Here is a 15,564-nt window from a genome sequence, read left to right as displayed (position 1 = left end):
CACAAATATCATTCCAGAGCTTCCAACTCACAGCATACAACCTCAGTCCTGTTTTGGACAAATTGACGGGAATAAATATAAACTGCTCTTTATTCCTTTTGCCTGGGCCACACAATCTCAGAGAGAGACGCTGCTGCATCATTTCTTGATGCAGCACGGAATGCTGCTGTGAGAAAGGACGGGGCAGTGTAGATGAGGTGTGGGTAGAGGGGGCTTTACTTTCTAGGCTCTATTTTTGTAGTTTTTTTTTGTTTAAAAGTGCTTTGTTAAAATATCACAAATTCTAAAAATGTTATTCTCTGAACCCACAACATATCCTGATGGAGTCGACCAGCCTCAGAGGGGCTCCAGTGAGCTAGTGGATACCTCACACGCCTTTACAAGGGACCAAGCAGGTGTGAACTCGAGAAAGGGATAGGTAGACTGCATAAATAGTTATCAATGGGCACTTTGGCCGATCTTAAGGATAAACTGTTAAAGGGGGGTGTATTGCTTTATGATCTACCCCTGATCAGGAGGGTAGGATGGATGTGCATCCAGAACGTGGGACCCTCTCCCCATAAATATTCAAACAAAGGCAGCGACCTCATGCACCCTTAACACTCATGGACATGGGCTCCTTCGGGATGCAAAAATCACAAGTGGCCTGGGAGACTCCAATGTTAGAAACTGTTGTACAGAACTCCCTTTGCAATATTCTCCACCCCCAGTTTCCAAAGTCAACATCAATAAGGGGTGATCTTCCGTGGAAGTTTTTCTGTGTCACTCTCACTGAATGGACCACCGTTGGCCCTCTATTTCAGAGTTGCAGACAAAGGTGATGAAGTGGGGAAAGTACAGGAGCAGTTTTTGTTCAGAGTGAAACAGGACAGAAAGAATGAGGAATGGCTTGTTATTTGGGACTGGCTTCACAAGGAAATTCCAGGATCCAGGTCTTGAATGATTCAAGCTAAATTGTAAACAATGGTGAGAGTATGTGGCTGCTCCACCATCTGCTCTGCTCCACTCCCAGCCATCCTGACGGAGGCCCCATCTTTGCCAGAAGTGCAGATTCTGTTTGGAGGCAGCAACATCTCAAATACATCACCAACACACACCATCTGGGAGGATGCTGTACATACAGGTAATTCTGCAGGGTCCCAAGACAGAGAGTCATCATCTGGATATGGTTGCAATGTATGTTTTGATGTACTTGTGACTAATAAATAAACCTAATCTAATAAATAAATTAGTTAATCTAATAGGACATACATCAACAACTAAATGACCTTTTCAATTCGCAGGCTCAGAGCTGTGTAGAGTCTTGGTTTCCTCTGGCCCAAGACAAAATCACCAGGTGTATTCTGCATTATGACAGTAAAAGCAGGAACAGGATTAAAGCACTCAACAGGAAGCAAAGCACTGCGGCCACCAGTTGGTTTATGACCAGCACTGTGGGAAAACGCAAGGAGGCGGTCCTGTCCAGTGCTCGGGCAGAGTGGACACTTCCACCTCTAATACTTGCCATTTGCTGGTCAGCTCTCCTCTGCTGCGCTGAGGCAGGTCTCCAGATGGAGGAGGTGTGCGATGTTCTGTGCAAGTAGCCTCATCTTCTCCAGCAGTGATTATAAAAGCCCAGAACATTTCTCCTACTTAATTCATGCAGCGAGTTCTCTAATATCCTCCGCAAGCCAATGGGATCTGTGATGGTAAGGCGAAGAAAGTCGCAGCACCCAGGTCTAGAATGATTCCAACTATAACAGTAAGCTTCAGTGCAACTGCCTGCACAGAGCCAGGACTGCCAACTCCTCTAAAGGTTTTGCAAGAATGATATTACACAGGTGGAATATAGGTAGCTAGAGATGAGATATGAACTGTGCTGGACAATAAGATGGAGCACACACAAAGTACACTGCAGATGATGTGGTCAAATCAACACATATAAACAAGCTGGATGAACTCAGCAAGTTGGGCAGGCAGCATCCGTTGAAATGAGCAGTCAACGGATGCTGCCCGACCTGCTGAGTTCATCCAGCTTGTTTATACATGTTAAGATGGAGCACATGGCACCCACTCCTGGCCTTTGGCAATAGTGACCCACATGCTGGACGTGCAGAGGATTGCTGGGATGTAATGGGTATGCTTGACGGCTACTGGCTGACCTGGGTTCCTCTGGGTACACTAGGCTGTATAATGCTGGGTGTTTTGGACAGCACTACATGCTGTTGATTGTGCTAAATGATACTTGGTGTGCGGTGGGTACAAGCGGTGATTTGGGTTAAAAAAACTGTTGGAATGGACTCTCTGTTTCTTAATGGGCAGGCTGACTGCAGAAGCTTCCCTCCTTAACTCATGCTCCCTCCACCAACATCATTCTTAAATTACTCTTCCAGATGCTTAGAACATAAGACATTGGAACAGAATTAGGCCATTCAGCCCATCGAGTCTGTTCTGCCATTTGATCATGGCTGATCTATTTCCCTCTCAGCCTCAGTCTCCTGCCGTCTCCCTATAACCTTTCATGCCCTGACTTATCAAGAATCTATCAACCTCCACCTTAAACAGACTCGATGACTTGGCCCCCACAGCCGCCTGTGGCGACAAATTCCACAGATTCACCACTCTCTGGCTAAAGAAATACTTCTTCATTGCTGTTCTAAATGGATGTCCCTCTATTCTAAGTTTGTGCCTTCAGGTCCTAGACTCCCACCACTATAGGAAACATCCTCTCCACATTCACTCTATCTAAGCCTTTCAATATTCAATAGATTTTACCCCCCCCCCCCCCCATTCTTCTAAATTCCAGCGAGTCATTAACGCTCCTCATTTGATAAGACTTTCAGTCCTGGAATAATTTAATGAATCTCCTCTGAACCGTCTCCAATGTCAGCACATACTTTTTTAGATAAGGGGCCCAAGCCTGCTCACAATACTCCAAGTGAGGCCTCGCCAGTGCTTTATACAGCCTCAGCATTACACACTTGTTTTTTTTATATTCTAGTCCTCTCAAAATGAATGCTACCATTACATTGCCTTCCTCACCACCGCCTGAACCTGCAAGTTAACCTTTAGGGAAGCTTGCACGAGGACTTCAAGTTCCTTTGCACCTCAGATTTTTGAATTTTCTGCCCAATTAGAAAATAGTCTTCACTTTTAGTCCTTCTACTAAAGTGCATGACCATACACTTCCCAACACTGTATTACATCTACCACTTCTTTGCCCATTCTCCAAATCTGTTTAAATCCTTTTGCAGATTGCCTGCTTCCTCGACATTACCTGCCCCTCCACCTATCTTTGTACCATCCGCAAAACTGGCCACAAAGTCATCAATCCGTCATCCTAATTATTGACATACAACATAAAAAGAATCTGTCCCAACACTGACCCCTGTGGAACACCACTAGTCACCAGCAGGCAATGAGAAAAGGCTCCCTTTATTTCCATTCTTTGCCTCCTGCCAATCCACCAATACTCTATGGTGGATTCACCATAGGTGATTCACCATTCACCAATCCACCATGCTAGTATCTTCCCTGTGATACTATGGACTCTTATTCTGCTAAGCAGCCTCATGTATGGCACCTTGTCGAAAGCCTTTTGAAAATCGAAGCACACAACATCCACCAGTTTTCCTTTAGCTATCCTGCTTGTTATTTACTCAAATAATTCCAACAGATTTGTCAAACAAGATTTTCCTTTAAGGAAACCATGCTGACTTTGGCCTACTTTATCATGTGTCTCAAAGTACCCCCAAACCCCATCCTTAACAATAGAGTCCAACATCTTCCCAACATCTGAGGTTAGGATAACTGGCCTATAATTTATTTACTTCTGCCTCCCTCTCTTCTTGAAGAGTGGAGTGACATTTGCCATTTTCCAGTCCTCTGGAACCATGCCAGAATCTAATTATTCTTGAAAGATCATTACAAATGCCTTCACAATCTCTTTAGCTACATTTTTCAGAACCCTTGGGTGCAGTCCATTTGGTCTAGGCAACTTATCTACCTTCAGTTCTTTCAGCTTCCCAAGCACCTTCTCCCTAGTAGTAGCAACTGCACTCACTTATGCCTTCTGACGCTCTCAAGCCTGCAGCACTTGTACTGAAAACTGATGCAAAATACTTGTTCAGATCATCTGCCATTTCCTTGTCCCCCTTACTACCTCTCCAGTGTCATTTTCAGGTGGTCTGATATCCACTCTCACCTCTTTTACTCTTTATATATCTGAAAAAAAAAACACCTGGCATCCTCTTTGGCTAGTTTACCTTAATATTTCAGCTTTTCCTTCCTTATGGCTTTTTAAAATTGCCTTCTGTTGGTTTTTAGAAGCTTCCCACTAATTTTTGCTCCATTATATGCACTCTTTCTTTTACTTCTTTAGAATACTTCTTCTTTGGGATGTATCTATCCGCCTTTTAAATTTCTCCCAGAAACTCCAGCCATTGCTGCTCCACTGTCATCCTGCCTAGTGTCCCCTTCCAATCTTTGGCCTGTTCCTCTCTGATGCCGTTGTAATTCCCTTCCCTCCACTGTAATACTGATACATCCAACTTTAGCTTCTCCCTCTCAAATTGCAGGGTGAATTCTATCATGTTATGATCACTGCTTTTCAAGGGTCCCTTTACCCCTTTATCCCTAATCAAATCAGGTTCTTTACACAATACCCAATCTGGAATAGCTGATTCCCGAGTGTGCTCAACCACAAGCTGCACTAAAAAGCAATCTTGTAGGCCTTGTACAAATCTCTCTCTTGGGGTCTAAAATCAGCACCAACCTGATTTTCCTAATCTACCTGCATTTTGAAATCCCCCATGACTATCATAACATTGCCCTTTTGACATGCCTTTTCTATCTCCCGATGTAATTTGTACCCCACTTCCTGGCTACTGTTCAGAGGCCTGTATGTTACTCCTATCAGGGTCTTTTTACCCTTGCACTTTCTTAAATCTACTCACAATGATTCTGCATCTTCAGATCCCATGTCACCTCTTTCTCGGGATTTGATTTCACTTTTTCTCTCAGACTGGGCGGCAACATTTACTGTTCACACAGTAATCAGAATATAACATCTGTATCCCAGTCACCACAGATAAGTGATCTCTCCGTTTGAATATACTGTATTATATTGTGGTCTGGAGTAAAATAGAATGACCCGCTGTTACACAAAGAGATTGGAATATTTAATAAGCGGCAACACTGTCTTTACCTCGTGTTGTACACAGTTATGTGAGGTCTGGTCGTTTACAGGATTCATTTTTTAATCTGACCATTCCCTTTTGTCCCGTTGCTGCTACCACACGACGCCTGGAGAAAGTATGAGGCCATTCCCAGGTCTTTCTAAATGAAATAAAGAATGCGTGAGTCTACGTGAATGTGTATACGTGCTCTGAGCGTGTAAACACACACACAGATGCCTGGGTGCCTGTGCGCTTGGCGGGAAGTGAGTGCAGAGGCGCACGTCAGATCAGACATTTGCAATCGGTGTGGGTTGAGAGTGGGTGAATCGATAAGTAATTCGCCTTTCCGAAGACATCGAAAGGAAAGTTTCCTTGAAGCCGACAGACGGTGAAATCAGATATGTTTACGCCTCTTATTTAAGCATTGGGCAGTGGAGCTAATCTCTGCGGTACTCAGTTCATGTTTCGCCCAGACCCTATTTGGTTTACGCTGCTGCAGCGCACTTCAATCAGCACACGCCTATATTTAGGACGAAATGAATGCGTGCCAAGAAATCACACGCCCTGTATTAAGATTTGAGATTTTGCAATGAGTTTGAATAAGGAAGTACAGTGAAAAAGGTCGGAGAACGAGTTTGTCAAGATCCAACTGATATGCCCTACCCGACTCTCTGCTCTTTCAACCCCCGACGGCCTTCCCAACTCTTCGTCAATGTACAGAACGGCTCATTGTGTACTGATCTCAGCCCATCCCCGCTTCCTGCTCTCTCCCACTCGCTATCCCTCCCCCGCCCAGTCTCTCTTTCCCTTACACTAGTAGTCCCTCTGAACTTCCACCCTCCACCCAGTCTTACTCAGTGTATCCTTCTCTTCTCCTACCTTCTCCGTTCACTCTCCTACCTCACGTTCTATACCTCTTCCTTCTACCTCCATTTTCATTTATTGTACTCTTCCCCCAGTCTGTCTCTGTACTCTTCCTCCGCGTCCTTTCTCCACTAATACTGTATTCGATAAGAACATGAGCCAGGAGTAGGCGAGTTGGCCTCGCAAACCTGCTGTGCCATTCAGTAAAATAATGGACTGAGATATTATGGGCCTCGTAACCACTTCTCGGCTTTCTCCCATGCTCTTTGACTTCCTTGTAGTTGAAACGCTTTGGTCAGTTTTCACCTTGAACAGATTCCTCCACAGCTCCTGGGGTAGAATATTCCAGAGCCATAACTCTTAAAGAGGAAATTCCCCCCTGTCTTTGTCCCAAATGTCGATCTGGTTTCAGAAGTCCCCACAAGAGAAACTATTCTTTCAGCATTCACATGTCAATTCCCTCAGAACCTTACATGTTCAGTAAAGACACCTCTCTCGTTCTTCTATTCTCCAACGTACACAGTCGCAGTCTCATCAGCATTTTTGCATTCATCAGTCCCATCATGAATCAGCCCGTGCATTCTGCAGCGCCTACAGGTGCATCAACCCTTAATAACAGAGATAAAAATTACCTAGTATTCCAGATGGGATGGGCCGTCACAACTACACTATTGAGTTCAACAAAATGTATTAGTGTAAATTGTTGAGGTCCTACCATTGATCCCCTTGGCACCTCACTAATTATTAACTGATAATACGAAAATAGCCCATTTATCATGATTCCTGTTTTCTGTTAATAGGTCACTGCCCTATCGATGCCATTTTCTCCAGCCTCATGACCTCTTACACATAAATCCTCTGGTCTTCCTTTATCTACAGTCATCCATCTCTCTATGCTAGCAAATCTATCAAACGGTTTCACTTTAATAAAACCATATTGATTATGTTTGATTTCTAAATGGATTTTGAGCCATTTTGCAATTTAAGGATCAATACCTTGAAAGCTGCAAATGTCACATCACATTACAGTTCCAAGCCGGTCCTTGCAGCTCTGTTCATTATTCTTCTTAATGCACTATTTAGTTTTGATGTGGCTAGATTAGTGTTGATGAGTCCACATTTGAAATGCTATCCAGTATTCTGCTAAGTGATCCACTCGAGCTGATATAATCTTTCACTAATTACACTTTTCAGCATTTCCCCTATTTTGTTGATATTTCTCCCTGGCCCTACTCTGTGGAGCCTTACTTATCATTAACTCTGCTCTGACACATGGGTGATAGTTGAGTGGGAGGAGAGTATTGTCACTGGACTCTTCAAATGACAAGAGGTAGGAGGATTGGCACGTTGCTGACTTGGGGAGTTTTTTTGACCCAATGTTGGTGTGTCAATGGGCTGTGGGTGTGTTGCTATGAGCCATCAGAATGATAAAATAGTTTATTGAGAGTGGTTGTATAAGATTAGTGTCTTTCTCATTATCTGTGTTATGAATTGTGGCATGGAGCACAGCCATTTTCACTTAAGACATCAAACTCTGATACAACGATTAGTGCTTATCCTCTTCAATCATTTGTCTATCACTCATTTCTAAACAAAGTTATCCAAGTGATTATTTTGGGTGATGATTGATGAAGACAATCTTCACTGTTTCGCACTGAGTTTCTGCAGAAACACAAGGAAATAGGAGAATGAGTAGCCCACCTTGCTCTTCAAGTCTGTCCCACCATTCTATGATCATGGCTGATCTATCCAAATTTGATTTCTGCATCAGCTCCCCAAAAATACTTCCCACTGCACTAGCCTCCACTTGCGGCAGAGAATTCTAGAGTCATTAACTTTTGCATATTTACACGGGTTGGTTCTCTCTCCATTAGTCATCTTTCTACATCTGCCATCTTGGCATTGTGAATCCCATCGTCCCAACTACAATTGTAAAAGTTTGTGAACCCTTTGCAATTACCTGGTTTTCTGCATTCGTTGCTCATAAGATGTAGACTGATCTTCATCTAAGTCACAATAATAGACAAACACAATCTGCCTAAACTAATAACACACAAACAGTTGTACTTCTCGTCAATACTGAGTACACCATTTAAATAGTCACAGTCTAGCTTCAAAAAGGTATGCAAACCAAATAGCCTTCTACAAAGCTGTTTGGAGTCAGGTGTTCCAATTAATGAGATGAGGTTGGAGGTGGGGTTGTAGAGGTGCCCTGCCCTATGTAAACAAAAAGACACACAGAATCAGGTTATTGACAGAGCTTGCTCTTCTCAAGAAAGATCTGTTTATGTGTACCATGCCTCCATCAAAACAACTCCCAGAGGGCCTTTGAAGAATTGCAGAGATGCATGAAGCTGGAAAAAGCTATAAAAGCATTTCTTAAGACCTCAGTGTTTATCAGTCCACAGTAAAATAAATTGTTTACAAATGGAAGAAATTCTACTCTCCCTCAGAGTGGGCAAAGATCACACCAAGAGCACAATGTGCAATGCTGAAGATGGTGAAAAAGAACCCAAGGGTAACAGCAAAAGGCTTGCAGAAATCTCTAGAACTGGCTGAAGTATCTGTTCATGTGTCTACTATAAGAAAAACACTGAACAAGAACGGTGTTCATGGAAGGACACCATGGAGGAAATCACTGACCTGTGAAAAAAAATATATTGCTGCATGTCTCAAGTTCACAAGGGACTAGCTGGATGTCTCACAACACTTCTGGGACAATACGCTGTGGACAGATGAAACTAAAGTTAAACTTTTTGGCAGAAGTGCACACCACAGTTTGGATCAAAAAGGGCACTGCCCACCAACACCAAAACCTCATCACAACTGTGAAGCATGGTGTGGGGCTGCTTTGCTGCCTCTGGGCCTGGACAGCTTGCCATCATCAAGGGAACAATGAATTCAAAATTGTTTCAAGACATTTTACAGGAGAATGTCAGGGTAGTGGTCTGTTGTCACCTGAAGCTTAATATAGCTTGATGATGCAACAAGACACTTACCTGGAACACAAGAATAATTCAACAACAGAATGACTTAAAAATAAGAAAATTCATGTTTTGAAATGGCTATGTCAGAATCCAGATCTTAACCCAATTGAAATACTATGGTGTGACCTGAAGGCAGTTGTTCATTCAAGGTATCTCAGAAATATCAATGAACTAAAAGAGTTTTGTATGGAGTAATGGTCTAAAATTCCTCCTTGCCATTGTACAAGTTTAATCAGCAGCTACAGGAAACATTCGGTTCAGGTTATTGCTGCTAAAGGAAGTTCTACCAGTTATTAAATACAAGGTTTCACATACTTTTTCCAGCCTGTACTGTGAATGATTAAACAGTATATTCAATAAAGTCATGATAAGTACAATTGTTTGTGTGTTATTAGTTTAGGCAGATTGTATTTGTCTATTATTATGACAGATGAAGAACAGACCACATTTTATTAGTAATTAATGCAGAAACTAGGTAATTGCAAAGGATTCACAAACTTTTCCTTGCAACTGTATATGGCCTTCCTGATCATTACAATCCTAATCAGAGGGGTGAGCCATTTAGGATTGAAATAGAACATAGAAATCTACATCACATTACAGGCCCATTGGCCACAATGTTGTGCCGACCATGTAACCTATCCTAGAAACTGCCCAGAATTTCCCTACCCCATTGTCCTCTACATTTTCTAAGCTCCATGAACATGAGTCTCTTTAAAGACCCTATTGTATCTGCCTCCACCTCCATCGCTGGCAGTGCACCCACCACTCTCTGCTTGAAAAACTTACCTCTGGCGTCCCCCATCCCCCTTGTACCTACTTCCAAGCACCTTAAAACTATGCCCCCTTGTGTTAGCCATTTCAGCCCTGGGAGAAAGCCTCTGGCTATCCACACAATCAATGCCTCTCATCATCTTATACACCTCTATCAGGTCACCTCTCATCTTCCGTCATTCTAAGGAGAAAAGGTCAAGTTCACTCAATCTATTCTCATAAGGGATGCTCTCCAATCCTTATAAATCTCCTCTACACTCTAATATCCACATCCTTTCTGTAGTGAGGTGACCAGAACTTCATGTGGGGTCTAATTAAGGTCTTATATAGCTGTAACATTACCTCACGGCTCTTGAACTCAATTCCATAGTTGATGAAGGCCAACTCACCATATGCCTTCTCAACACCACTGTCAAACTGTGCAGCAGCTTTAAGTGTCCCATGGACATGGACCCCCAAGATCACACTGATCCTCCACAGTGCCAAGAGTCTTACCATTATTATACTCTGTCTTCAAATTTGACCTACCAAGATGAACCACTTCATACTTATCTGGGTTGAACTCCCATCTGCCACTTCCAGCCCAGTTCTGCATACTATCAATGTCCCTCTGACAACCCCCAGACCATCCACAACATCCTGAACTTTTGTTTCATCAGCAAGCTTACTAACCCACCCCTCCACTTCTTCATACAGGTCATTTATAAAAATCACAAAGAAGAGGGGTCCCAGAACAGATTCCTGTGGAATACCACTGGTCACCATCTTCCATGCAGAATACGAACAATCTACAACCACCATTTGCCTTCTGGGAGCAAGCCAGTTCTGGATCCACAAAGCAAGGTCTCCTTGGATCCCATGCCTCATTACTTTCTGAATGAGCCTCGTGTGGGAAACCATATCTTACTGAAATCCATTTACACTACATGCACTGCTCTACCTTCATCAATGCATGTTGTTACATCCTAAAAGAAATCAATCAAGCTCGAAAGGCATGACCTGCCCTTGACAAAGCCATGTTGACTATACCTAATCAGATTATATCTCTCCAAATGCTGCCTCTCAGGATTGTCTCCAATAACTGTCCGCCACTGAAGTAAGACTCGCCGGGCTTTCCTGGGTTATCTCTACTCCCTTTCTTGAACAATGAAGATAAATTTCTTCACTCAGGAGGTCTGAGGATGTTTGGAATTTTTTTATCCAACAGTACTGTATGGGTTCTCTCTCTGTGACCATATTATCACAAGTATCATTAGATTTATGGATAACAGATGCTATTTTGACATCTGTTTTGGATAGGAAAATGGATTTAAGGTGAAAGGTCAGCTGCAATCTTGCTGAATGGCATTTCAGGCTCACAAGACCAAACTGCTTCCTTCCACTCCTATTTCTTATATTATTTTTCTTGTTTCAGTCTTCCCCTTACCTCCAGCCAGCCCTGTCTCGTCTTCCTTAAATGATATACAGTCATTTCTTACAACTCTTTCAAAACATTCACTCCATTTAACACATTTTTATTGATTGTATAGCTGCATCTACTCCTGCCTTTGTCACCATTATTTTCTTTCACTTTGATCACTCACCACCCAAGCTGGTACAGCCCTCAGACAAAAATAGAAAATGCTGGAAATACTCAACAAATTAGGCCACATCTGCAGGAAGAGAAATAGAGCCAGTGTTTCAGGTCAAAGATCCTCATCAAAACGTTCCAATGAAGTGTCTATGATCTGAAACTTTAACCCTGTCCCACTTCCCACAAAGGCAGTCTCACCTGCCAAGTATCTCCAGCATCTACAGTTCCTTTGATTTTCCTTCCCAGTATTATTTTCTCACCTGTTGCTGAAAGCCTTAACTCCGGCATTGTTATCTCCAGGCTTGTCTATGTATTGCAGCTGTCTTGATATTATTCTCAGTAAATGTAAGGTAATTTTAAACTGTTGCTATGTCCCAAGTTGTGTCAAGTCCCATTCACCCACCATCCCTGAACTTCCTGATTAGTTAAGTTTACAATTCTCTTCTTTTTTTCAATTGTCTTGTGCCCGTCCCTTGCAAGTTGCTCTACTCTTACAACTCCTAAAGATCTCCAAACCCCTCACTTTGAATCAGACCCAAATTTAATTCTTCCTTGACTAGTGCCGATGTCTTCATCTGACTTGGTCTTCAGTTCCCCCTTTTTTCCCCTCTTTCTGAAAATGATCCTTAAACACCACATTAATCAGTCTTTTGATCATAAATGTCATATTATTGCCTTAAGTGACAGGGAATTAATTTCTTGTTTGAATACACTCCTGTGTAAAACCCTTGTAGTGCTTCTCTCCACAACTTAAAGTTGCTGTAAAAAAAATGATGATGTTGTTGTTCCTTGCCTTGTGTGTCTCTCCCCCACCCTCATAATCTTCACTGATAAACTGCATGGGAACCCTGCTTTGTTCTTAGACCTGTGGAAACACAACAGTAACGCAGATGTATATGGGTGTGTGACTGAAACCCACAAGTAATTTAGGTACTTTTTCCAATACTGCACAGAAAACATTGGGGTTACAGGGCAAGCAGAATACAAACCCATAGCAATTAAAAATGAGCTTGAGGCAAAACAGTGTACGCTAAGAGCAAAAGAGCACCACCTCGGATGTTCAGAACACTAATCCCAGGCAAGAATACTAACTCTAAGTATTACCATTGGGTGGCAGAGTACTAGTACACAGCAGCAAAGAATGAGTCTAATGCAACAGGAAAGTTGACCCCAAGTTGGGAATCCCCACCCTAAACCAGCCCAGGAAAGAGAGCTTATAACTTAAGGGAAATGTAATATGATCCCAAAAATTTTATCAGAGTCATAAATATAACAATAAAATACAAATCCCAAAAAACAGTGCATTAGTTTACAGTGGCAGCATCTATTGTGTTAGCTCAGTGAAAGCAAATACTAATTCAGAGCCTAACCTCCTAAATGCTTTCTGATGCACTGTTGCTCTAAACTATACATTTTTCATTAATAGCACATTTGCAGTTTTCTTTTAATCACTGTGAATGGACAGAACAGTCATTAAATTCTCAGGTAATTTTAGATCAGCAGAGAGATCATTTCAAATTATGGTGTTGCGTGCTCCATTGTTACTTCCGTGCAGTTTAATTCTTCAAATGTTGTTGTGACCCATGCTTGGAACTGAGAGATTTCACAACCTTGCGGTACAGAAAACTGACGTAGTTGTGGGAAGGATAGTTTGTTTGTCACACACCCTAACATGGGACCTTGTGGCAAAGTTTCAAGAAGGCTTGACATTATCTGTGTTTCCATGCTAATTGGCTTGGGGATTCCCAAACATCTGTTTCACATTCTGATATATTTCCACTCAGAGACTGGGGGTGGAGTGATATTTATTCACTGGGCAGGCCTGATGGGCGCAGCATATTACAATCTTGTTTAACCCTTTTATTACTGAACTTGCATTCAAATAGAGATTTGTGGTAATACAAAATGCTATTACCTTAACTATATTTTCACTGTCTTCTGGTTCCGTACATGTTGACTTTTATTGGCATATTGCTTCCACGGGATTCAAAATCAAGTTCCCTCTTTAATTCATCAAGATATCTACTAAATTGTGGTACCTGACTGGCTCTGACAAGGATTTAATTTAATTTCCTAACTAACTGTGGTCAGAAAGGGGTTAAAAAGGAAATTGACTTCACACTCTACTGATGTATGTGGTTACAGTAAAGCAGTCAGTGACTTCCACAATGGCAGTAAATGGTTTATGCATTTTGGGTACAAGTGCACATTTTTGAGTTAATTGCCAAATTTAATTACCAATCATAAGACCATTCAAACTGACTAATTAACCAAGCTATTAGCAAAACCACACAATAAGCAAAATTGAATATATTTAAACAGCGCAGAAGTTTTAATAAGTTCTTCTCAGAAGTAGTTTGTCAGAATGTGGATTGACCAATCACCCTGCCGTAGATGCACTCACTGAGATGCAGGCCCCATAAACACTAATTCCACTGGACAACAAATTTTCTCATAAGTGTTGCTTTGAGAATTTTTATTTTGTTTATGATAGACTGCTTGAAGATGAACACAAATATAATTTCAGAATACTTGTATCACGTGGAAATTTAGAGAAACAGCAAATTAACTTTTATTGAATATAATGCATTTAATTGCATAATGGTGCTGATGCTTTGCAATAGTTCAACTAAGTGAAAAATATTTTGTTAATGATTTTCACTTGTACTCAGTGTCTGAGGCTTCTTGCTTAAATGTCCAACAATAATTTGTCAGCATTGATGGATTCCAGTTGCTCTGGTATCTTTTCTCCATGACCACAATGTCCTGGTGAAACCTTTCACCATGCTTGTCACTGACAGCACCAAGATTTGCAGGGAAGAAGTCTAAATGGGAATGCAGAAAATGAATCTTTAGTGACATGTTGGATTTGCTTGAAACATAAGCTTGAAGCATGCTTTCAACCAGCTGCATGAATACCTTCCATGTGATTTTCTCCAGTCCAACTAGAAATTCTTCAAATTGCCTGTCATTGATGACCTGTTTGATTTGTGAACCAACAAAAATGCTTTCCTTAATCTTGGCATCAGTTATTCTGGGAAGCAATCTGTCTCAAATATCAAAATCCTTCATAGAAATTTTTGTGCCTGATGATAGCAGATTCCATCCTTACAGTCCTGAATAATTATTACTAAAACCTGTCCTGCCATGCAGCAGCCATACTGCCCAAGCATGCCTGGACAAGATAGGAAACTCTCCAGCTTACATTGTAGGCAATATTTTAATTGACTTGAATTACAAATTGAAATAATAAACGTAAGTTTATTTAAAAAAAGGTGCGTGATAGGGAAACTTCATGGTGATTTTCATGGTCAGTAGCCCAAAATTTATAAGATACACCTAAAGGTATTCAGGAAGCAAAATCTTTGTTGTCCAGTGGTCTCAGTTCAGTATGAAACTTAAGAGTTGCAGGGGCATGGGAACCAGAGTGTCAGAACAGTTAGTGGAGAGGTCATGGAGGCATAATAGTGCAGAAGATGAGGTAGCTGGTTTACAAATAGAGGCAATGTGTAGCAAGGGAGAGGCCCTAACTACAGGGCAAAATTGCAGTTAACAGGATGAGCTGCAATGTAAAAGGTGGACAAAATCAAAAAAGGTGAATACAGGACTGAAGGTGTTGTATTTGAATGCGCGCAGTATACAGAATAAGGTTGATGAACTTGCAGTACAGTTGCAGATTGACAGGCATGATACTGTAGGCATCACAGACTCATGGTTGAAAGAAGATTATAGTTGGGAGCTTAATGTCCAAGGATGCAGATTGTATCAAAAGGACAGGCAGGAAGGCAGAGGGGGATGGTGTTGCTCTGTTGGTAAAAAGAATTAAATCAAGTCATTAGAAAGAGGAGACATAATATGATCAAATTCACTCTAAAATTTGAGAAGGAGAAGCTAAAGTCAGATGTATCAGTATTACAGTGGAGTAAAGGGAATTACAGAAGCATGAGAGAGGAGTTGGCCAGAAATGAATGGAAAAAAACTCTGGCATGGATGACGGCAGAGCAGTAATGGCTGAAATTTCTGGAAGCAATTCAGAAGGCACAGGATATATACATCCCAAAGAGGAAGAAGTATTCTAAAGGTAATACAACCATGGCTAACAAGAGAAGTCAAAGCCAACATTAAAGCCAAAGAGAGGGCATATAATAAGAGCAAAAATTTGTAGGAAGTTAGAGGTTAAAAAAAAAGCAATAAAGTCACTAAGAAGGTA

At 41.6% G+C, this 15,564-nt stretch overlaps 1 protein-coding gene across 3 annotated transcripts in view; it reads right to left on the bottom strand.

Annotated features, from left to right (window-relative positions):
- Positions 1-13,804: 13,804 nt before the first annotated feature.
- lsm4 (LSM4 homolog, U6 small nuclear RNA and mRNA degradation associated) overlaps positions 13,805-15,564 on the bottom strand; it is a 39,052-nt gene continuing 37,292 nt past the window's right edge. Inside the window, exons 7-8 of one of the 3 annotated variants that reach the window (XR_009516068.1) lie at positions 14,274-14,333; positions 13,805-14,179 (exon numbers count right to left, since the gene is read on the bottom strand). The gene's annotated coding sequence lies outside the window, so the exon portion shown is untranslated. The remainder of the gene's footprint in view (positions 14,180-14,273; positions 14,334-15,564) is intronic. The other 2 variants (XR_009516067.1, XM_059991349.1) reach the window with 2 other exon arrangements.

The sequence above is a fragment of the Hypanus sabinus genome, chromosome 16, assembly GCF_030144855.1.
Source record: "Hypanus sabinus isolate sHypSab1 chromosome 16, sHypSab1.hap1, whole genome shotgun sequence".
Classification (NCBI taxonomy): domain Eukaryota; kingdom Metazoa; phylum Chordata; class Chondrichthyes; order Myliobatiformes; family Dasyatidae; genus Hypanus; species Hypanus sabinus.
Note: the sequence above shows the minus strand (reverse complement) of the source record. Positions and strands in the feature narration are given on the sequence as shown.